This window comes from Pinus tabuliformis, chromosome X (assembly GCF_031772625.1).
Source record: "Pinus tabuliformis cultivar Carrire ecotype Pingquan chromosome X, CPIR1, whole genome shotgun sequence".
In the NCBI taxonomy this organism is placed as follows: Eukaryota; Viridiplantae; Streptophyta; class Pinopsida; order Pinales; family Pinaceae; genus Pinus; species Pinus tabuliformis.
In genome coordinates, this window is record NC_142308.1 from 1538726142 (window position 1) to 1538735971 (window position 9830).

Genomic DNA, 9830 nt, shown 5'->3' on the forward strand with positions numbered 1-9830 from the left:
TATGTTAAGTTCTTGGAAAATAACTATGTGAAAGGAACACATGTGCAAAGGCATAGAAACAATAGTTTATTACCTGTATGAAAACATAACTATTGTGTTATATGTTTTAAAGAGAAACATGGATTTGTAGAACTAATGGGTTAGATCTCTTAAAGAGAAATATGCATTAGTGTGAATAAGAATTGTGGAAAGTAGAACAAGTATTTACTTGAATATATGTACTAGTTAGTTATTATGACATGCTTGCTCATGCACATGAGTAGATGTTAAAAGATCTCTTTTAGATGTTGATTATTGATTGATTAATATTGTATCTTATCTTGTTGCCAAAGCTTGTGGACAATAAAAATGATAGGAAAGGATGCCGGTTTGTGCCAAAGAAAAGTGATGTTTGACTTTGTGGTAGGTAATGAACTAACTGTCCACGCTCAGGAGTACGAGTCGCGGGATCGTACATTAAAGAACAATCATGCCACGAGGGTGTAGAAAGTGATGATATGTAGGTAAATGGTTTCATAGAAAATGTATTAGCTTTTAGCTAGTTATGTGAAAATTTAATGATAATTCATTGTAATATTTTATAACAATGGTTAAGGGATGGAATCCCTTATAAGCCATTGAGTGAGGGGTGAAAACCCTCACAAACATTTAATAATAAGATTAAACGTTTGCTGGTTTTGACCCTACGGGGTTTCCAGGGTATATCGGTGTTCAATGATGTGATTGCTTATTGTGTCAGTTTGATGATGTAGAATCCTTGATGATGATGATTCTTTATTTGATGTGATAATCATAATGTCCAAGTAAGTGATTAATTAATATGGTTAAGGAAATCAAGAAATGGTTGCAAGGTTCATGAGACAGTTTATGTTAATATACTACAATAGTGGTTGTCAATGGTTATGCAACTTATTGTCCTTTATTGCAAGTTACTTTATGTACTAATGAACATTATATCTAATGGTTAATGAGGAATGTGGAGTTGTGATTTGGATAATTACTAGTGGGTAATTTGTATAAAAAAGTTCCAACTCCCTGCTTTTACATGTGAGGCTACCGGGGTATGTTACAAGTGGTATTAGAGCTAAAGGTTGCAGCATTGGCGCCTTTGGCAATTGGTAAGCGGAAAAGAAATTGAGGTATGCCACCAATGGCCATTAACTCAGGTGTAAATTTAACAATCAACATATTGATTTATGTAGTACACTACTTTTGACATGATATGTGTGATTCATGTTTATAACTGCTTTGAGTAGTAAGTAATAAAGTTTGTTGCATAACTATGTTCATAACATTGGAATCTTAATGAGGATAAAAGACAATAAAACTTTTGTCACACAAATAAACAATATTGAACACTCGTTACATTTATGAACAATATTGAACACTCACTTGGGAAAGTGACAATCAACTACCAACTTTTGCTATGCAAATATGGCAATAATAATGATGCATTTAATGAACATGATTGAAGTTACAATGAACTAATTTTAAAGAGTAAATGCATGAATGTAAAGTATGGGGAACATCCTTGAATAGGACGACAGAGTGTCTTAAAAGGACATTAGAAGAACCCCTTTAGATATTGAAAATATACAATGAGTCGAGTAATGAGACTTGACTGTAATAACTAATTTTTGATTAAGTCTTGTCATGGATGCATGAAGATGGTTGGTAGTTGTGATTGGTTAGTGTTGTATGACTAACTAATAGAACTTATATGCATTAATTGAATTTGATTTAAGCTTATCACAATTCACAAACAAGCGATTATGGTAGTTACTTCATGTATCGGTTTGTTGATGGCAATACATTGTGGGGAAATTGGAAAATGTTTAGATTGTTACCTCAACTATCATTGGTATTTACACAGTAAAGAATATTTGCATATACTTTTATGCATGATAGTATTGTTCCTCAAACTAAAATGATTTGGAAATTGAATACTTGATAAATGATGCATATTTATAACCAACGTTGCTGATGGGATTAAGTAGTGGGAGCTTAATGGCAACAAGAAAACTCGTCACATAAAATGTTGCAATGTGAATTGCAATCATAAATGAGAAATTATAATGTTATATGATATGCATGATTGTGTTATTTGGAAAATCAGAATGCATACAACATGTATGTCAGTTGTGTTTCCTATCAGTCTAGATGTTGTGGACCCATGTTGAGGGTTAAGTGTAAATGCATGGTGTACATGCATGTTTATTTTGTTAATGATAATGTGCATATGGTTCATTATGTAAATTAATTTTGGAAAGAGTGATAAAAGAGAAATTTAACATGCCAGACAATTGCAGATAGTTGTGAAAGGCTAGAATGCCTTGGGTTGATGGCGGTTACCTGCCCGAAGGGGTTGATGGTACTTTTCTGCCCGGATTTCCTCTCCTTAGAGAGAAATGATCTCAGGAAGGGAAAAGAGTTTGCCAAGATGGTGAAGTGGGTAAAAAGCCTAAGGCAACTTTATTGATTTGGAGCCTGTTAGAGGAGGCCCAAAATTCGTCATAGACAGGACGCTGTCAGAGGAATAGGCAGGATGCTGCCAAGAGGAATCCTATATTGGACCCTATGTGGTCATTGGAATTCTTGAGCTGGTTGGCCAGTGGAATTCCATGTTAGACTTGGTAAGGTCTCTATCAAAGAAACTGTCTGGATGTGAAAATGACTTGATCTGGTTATGGAAACCAATTCCCATGGGTTGGGAGGAGAATTCTTTAGCCTATTATGGTTCTCATAGCTAAAGAAATTAACTAATACGCTATATGTTATGCTAAAAATGAATTTTACATATAGTTGTGCAAAATATGTTATGCACATTTAACAGGAAATGAGCTTAGTGCTCAATAAGGAGTTATTGGAAATTTTAATTCCTTTATTGTATTACTAATATTGTGAATGTCTTAGTAGGGGCTAAGACAATTTTTACTTGATGCAGTGATTGACTGTTTTGATGATTAGAGAGCTAGGTGCTCTTTTGGTACTTTTAGAAGTACTCTATGGATGTCTTTAGTGGGAATTAATACAGTGTGCATGTGGAGCAGTGATTTATCATGTTGATGATTAGTGTTAGTGCTCTTTAAGTACTTGTAAAAGTACTGTGATTTAAATATCATCTAACATTGCACAATTGATTGATAGTTAAAAGTATTTCATTTGACTCAAAATATTGTGACTAATGAGATTAAGTTTGTTAGTCATACATTAAGATTACTTACCATGGAGTATTGATGGGTTGCCCAATCACTATTAAAATGCGTACGTGGAAGTGTTCATGATTTTCGAGAGTAATTGGTCAGTAATGGTAAGTTGATATAGAGATTTGTCTTTGTATATTATGAATTTGAATAAGGGCCAAGTGATGGAAATTAGAACTTGCATATTTTTGCAGTTATAAATGCTTATGACTATTGATTTTTCTTATGTTATAACATTACTATTTTGTTTATTGTCATTTCTTGGAATGAAATCTTTGATTTTAAAGAGGAAGGATCACTTTTTGTGTGGTTTAGATAGTTATATCATGAGTAAAATTTAAAGTTCCAAAGAGAGATGAACACCGAGGACGGCGTTCTTGTTAAGGGGGGAGTATGTAATATTCCTCTCGTAAATAACCAAATAGCCAAATGTAAAATCAAAAGTTACGAATCAGTTATTAAACTGATTCTTGATTTTCGTGAAATTGAATGAGGGTAAATCACGTCCAGGTTGATGGCATCTCTAACCGGCCGCTCACACTTTTCGCAGCTCCCTGGTCAGGAAAATCCTTTCACATCCTTTCACTAGAAGGGGAGGAATGCATATATCTTTGGATAACCACTTAAGTCCCTGGGACCGGAATGCTTTCAGGATAATCATGTCTCCCATCTACATTTCCAGGGTTTATACTCTCAATTCAATTCGGGGCCGAAGGATTAAAGTCTTCGGACAGTTGCGTTGAATGTCTCTGAATGCATGTTCTCTGGCCTGGAAATGAGAGCATAAGGTCATTGATTTCTTATGGTCACTGATACAAGATTGGTAAGGAGAACCAACGTCTATTGCGCGTACGTGCTTTAGCACTGGAAAGTTCTAGACGTTGTTATTCCGTAGTTAAAAGACTGCAAAAACAAAGGAAATGACGGTTGGAGTCGAGTCTTTGCCGTTGTCTGGAACAAATCCTGACGCTAAACCACTCTGTCAACAGGGCAACGCATCCCCTTCTTCGACTCAGGCAAAGCTGAATGGTTCTTGAAAATGGAAAAGATAAGTTAATTTCTTGAAATATTCTTTGTTTATGTGCACAGAAAGATAGATATGGTTAATAATGTCCGTGTTTCTTAAAGTAAAATTCTTTATTTAGATGCACAAAGTATAGTTTGGTTATGATTGCTAGGGATTGCAAGTTTCCATGTATTAAAATATTGTAGGAATGATGATGATGATGATGGTTAATGTTCACTGAGACTAAATTGGTCTATCGGACCTATAGTTTTCATAGTTTTAATTATCTGGCTCCTCATCTTTCAATATAAGTCCTTTCGGGAATCTTTGTTGCTTAAGTTTAGGCACATAGCACAGTAAAAAGTAAGTAGTTTTGTGATTTCTTGAGAGTATTAAAAGCTAAGTAGCTTCATTATTCTTTGGAACAAATTACACAAGGTTCTTGCTAAGTACCCAAAATATCTTCTTGAGAAAAGATGGTGAGACATGTAAACTTCTTGAGGACATAGTATGAAAAATGGCCAAGTTTTCTTGAATAAAATATGTAGTGTGCTTCTAGGCACATAGTTAATCATTACCAACTTTCTTGAAGAAAAAATATGTTTTATATATACATAAATAATAGTCATTAAAATAGTTTCTTTTTAGGAAAAGTGTGCATACTTCATGTATGAAAATAATGGCTTTTATGAGAGATCTCTTGAAACAAAAATAGAGACTCTTTTCCTGAAAGACACATATGATTAGTGTTCATACAAGAACCAGAATCCATACAATCACAACCCTCCAAGGTTCGTTTCCGATAACTTTTATAAGGTTTGCGCGGATGCAATTTAATCTCGACCGTTAGTCTTCCCGATCTAACGGCTGCTGAGCATTAACGCTCCATTTCTTCGTCCGCCTATTTACTTAGAATTTGTGCCTTTTCTTCAATTTTCTGAGGTTTTTGGGTTTCCTTTAATGGTTCCCATTCTTTGTTGTCTCCGCCCTTCTGCTGCGCAATTAAGTCCCGCTTGAATTAATCTCTGTGATTTCTATATCACAGTCATCCCATAGCATCGCTGGTTTCTCCAATTGGGTCCTCTACCTCTTCTCTTCCTCTGAGCATTCACCATGATCTGCCTGCATATAATTAATATACAGAACTCTGATTCATATTGAATTTATTACTCAATCACTCGAACACATTTATACAGTTCTACTCAATCACTGTATACATAAATACAAATGAATAATTACAACATCTCTGTCCCTCAGGCCCGATTCTTCTTTACAGTGGCCTTTGATTTACAAATCTGCCCGTAGGCTTCAAAACCACACTCTACTATCTATCTAGCCTCTCTCAAACATTTAACCTATCTAACCTCTGTCTCTGCCTTTTTGGCTTACATTTATACCTAGGGATTCTAAAACCAATTCTAGTTTAGATCCATGAATTCCTTAACAAAATTCCTAAATCTCCTTCTTGTTCCTAAAACTCCTCTCTAATCCCTAGATTCATGAACTGACTCCTAATCTAAGATTTACAATCAATTCTCAATCCTTCAATCTCTCAACTATCCTAAATCTCTCATGTTCTCCTATATTCGAGAACATTTACAATAAAGCCTCACAATATTCAATTAATTCCTACTCTCATTAAAATCACTCAAAACATTAATTAATTACATAAATCCAATACTTAGGAAACCAACTTCCTTGAAACACAAGACCCCCTATTTCTACTAGAATACAATGAGTTTCCTTGGGCTGGATGCTCTTGCATCATTAATCCACCTGGTTTATCATCCTTGTATGTATGGACACTGGTTATCCACTAGTTATCAGAGTATCCACTGGTTATCATAGTATCCACTGGTTGCACCTCCAAAACATAGTAGTCTATAATGGACTATTGTTACATAGGACTTGGACCCTCCAACAACTAACTTAATGGACTCATATGCCTTGAGGTCATTCCCTTGCCTATTTATAACATTTAATTCCTCTTTGAAAAGACTCTTGGTGTTTTGAAACTCCTTTGGAAACCTATACCTTGGAAGCCTTATCTTGCAAGGAAACACTTGAATAAGAAACAAATCTTGATCTTCCACCTCATCCATGCTCTTGGGTTGCTTGCATCTATCATTTTCATCACCTCTATGAGGGACCTCTTATGGTTAGCTTAGCTCCAACCTTAAAGACTAGTCAATTCATGTGAGGACATATTTATTGACATAGTTTATCAATGTTGACTTAGTATTATGGGTTTATTAAGACTATGTTGTGTGCTTTCAAGCCCAAATTGCTTCTTTGTTACACACGTTGTTGAATGTAGGTGCGGTGTAGAATTTTCTCTACAAATCAGCTAGCTCACTGATATCATGTATAAATTTCACTTGCAGATCAAACTGATATATGCAATGTACTAAAGCATAATACGAGATCTACATCTACCATAAACTTTGCGGAAGCTTAATTGAACATGAGCAACATCAAGCATGAACATATGTAACTGAGAATGAGAAGTAATCAACCATAACACAGAAGATATAACCTGGGGAAAGCACCAGCCTAAAACCCCATCTATGTATTATCAATCAAGTGGAAATCCTCCAGAACATACAAAAAGAATCAGCTCAAAAGCTATCCTGCTCTCTCTGTACTTTGATGATGTAGCTCATGGACTATCGAGGCCTATATATATAGGCTCCACAAGTCCTCCAAGCCCCTATTTCCTTGTGCAGTTTTGATTAGGGTCCAATTACATAACATGTGTGAATTGGCCCAAATCATACCTGCTGTCACCTCAGGTCCAACTACACAGTACTAGAAGGAATAATATTCCTTCCTCATGCAATGAATATTCACTAGGAATATCCTAGCAACTGATAGTACACTGTCCCTCATCTGATATCAACTGGGTCTCTGTCTGAACTGCCATGCATCAGTTATCCATGAGTGAATACTCAGTTAACTGAAAATACCAGTTGTCACATGCATGCAAACATCAACAAACTAAATCTCACTAATTTAACAACTTGTTAAATTAATCTAATTGGACTTGACTAAGTTAAACTAAGTCAATTGATCCTCTCAATATAGAACTCATCCTTAATTCCTCAATCAGTGGAGCAAATCAAGGACACATTCCCAAATCAGTGGAGAAATTATTGCATGTTCTCACAGAGACTTCAAGTTTGATTTTCCTTAACTAATTAACTCAAACTGAATTAATTAATTAATACTCAAATTGTTGGTAAGACCAAATTTGAATTTTACTTCCTATTTCTAGTCCAAGGACTGACTAAAATAGGAATCCACATTTCAATGCTAAAAATAGAACTTCTATTTGTAGCACTTCCATTTTTCATTCCCTGTTGCCCAATCCAACACTGATGCCAAAAATTCTATTTTTAGTAGTGCTATTTTTAGCACTTCTATTTTTAGGAATTTCTTGTTGCCAATTTTCAACATGCGGTACCCTCTTAGGAACTTGTAATGCACTTTCTTTCAGAGACCAATTAGGTTTAATGAATTTTAGGTTATTGCAACTTCATAAAAAATAAAAATAAAAATGGATTTTGGTTGATGTGGACTTGAAATTAGGCATCCTAATAAGTTGTGGACCCACTTAGGGGTTTGTACCCTCAAGTGAACCTATAAATGAAAAAAATAGTTCAAGTGAGTGTCTTAAGGGTCAAAGTGAGCCGGACTAGTGACTAGTGAGCCAGACAAATATGTAGCTTCATATACATGAAGCACTGGAAAATGATTTTCCAACACTTCTTGTAGGTGTTGGAAAATCATTTTCCAGTGCCTATTGGCCAAGGATTTGTTGTGGGCTCAAAATGTCTACCTCAACATTGGGGGAAAGCCACCTAGTTGAGACCTTAGAGCATATCCTTTTCCGTTTGAAATGGTGGTTCCAACTGGTTAAACGAGGTCCAATTACCTTCTCTCTATCTCTACTGACGTAAAGTATGCCTTTCTTTTACCAATAGAGAAGAGCCATCAGATCAGCCCTCTTGCTGAGCTCAGGCAAGAAAGTGATACTTACGTTGATCTAGGGCTCAACCAAGCCACAACTAAAGTCTACCTCTTTGATAAGAGGATTTCTAGAAATGTAATGATTAATCTAAATGCAAACTAATCCTAAAACACAAGCAAAAGGAAAGAAATCCTAAGCCTATCTCGATTAGGAAGATGTAAATCTAACCCAACCAAGAGAAAAGTAATTAACTGATTGGAACTTTAACATGCCTGGTTTTAGGTGAATATCTGGCTAATGAAATAGTTCTACTAGCTGATATTATAATTATTAAAACATGTTCTAATTAGAGACCAATTAATGGTGAAAGATCAACCAAAAACATTAGGAAATATTTCTCTTCATGTTGATGGTAATTTAATTTAATTTAGATAACAGATTTCTGAGTAAATAGTTACTTGGAAATTTGATTTAAGTATAAGAGCAAAAGACGAAATTAACAATAGATCTATGAAGCTAATGAACTAGATAGTTAATTAAAAAAGACCTTCATCTTCACATTAAACAATAGTGCTCAACATGAAAGACATTTTACACAAATTTGTCATTAAAAAGATGAAATTTGCATTAAAAATAATAGTATTTAAAATACAAACTGATTAAAACCTGGTCTCTTGCTCTATTCCTTGAATTGATCTCCAACAATCTTTCTCAAATCATAAACTCTGTTGCTAAAAGAAAGAGCTACAATAGTGCAAGCTCTGCTCCCAATACAAAGTCTAGAATTGAAAAAGACAAATCCCAATTACTCAGATCTGAATTTTCTCCTCCTACTTCTACAGCTTGAAAATCCCTTACGATACTGCTTTAAGAATTACAAAATTACAGAAGAGATGAGCCACTTTTTCCATTCTACAAACCACCATTTATAATTACAAAATGAATTCCAAATAAGAAAGTTGTTGAAGAACAAATTTGCTCCAAAAATTTTCATTGGTCCAAATTCTTTTTCCCTTCTCGCTGGAGAAATTTCATTGATTCAAATCTTCTTTTCCTCGTCTCCTCAATTGTTCTCCTGCCAATAATCAATTAAAATGAAAATGAAAATAAAATAAATACCAAATTTAGAAAACAAACATCTCCAATTAAAATTCGAATTAATTAAATAAATAAATAAATAATTGAGTTTCCCATTGATCGTTGTAAAGATATTATTGGTCAAATAGAACATAAACGAATGGATCTGCACTCAATAGAGACTATGAACAAATGAAAATGCAAACAATTAAACTTAGAAAATTAATTTTGATTACAAATTCGTAGCTTGATATTCTACTAAATTTTACACTCATTTAATGACTGAATCTGGTCATACAACCACTTTAGAAATATTCTTCATAATTTTATCTATCTAACGAGCCGTCTTGGGCCTGATTTGGCCAAATAAAACTCAACTTATGAGCTTCCAAAGTTGAAATGTCAAAATTGCGAGAATTCTAGAAAAATTGATACCTAGACCAAAAATAAGAAATTTTAATTAAAATCTAATCATAAATTAAATTAAAAATTATTACTTAATTAATATTATAATCGCGTTTTTTGTCTGTTCTGTGTAATGCTCTTGGAGTCTAAAGTCTTTCTGGGTAGTATG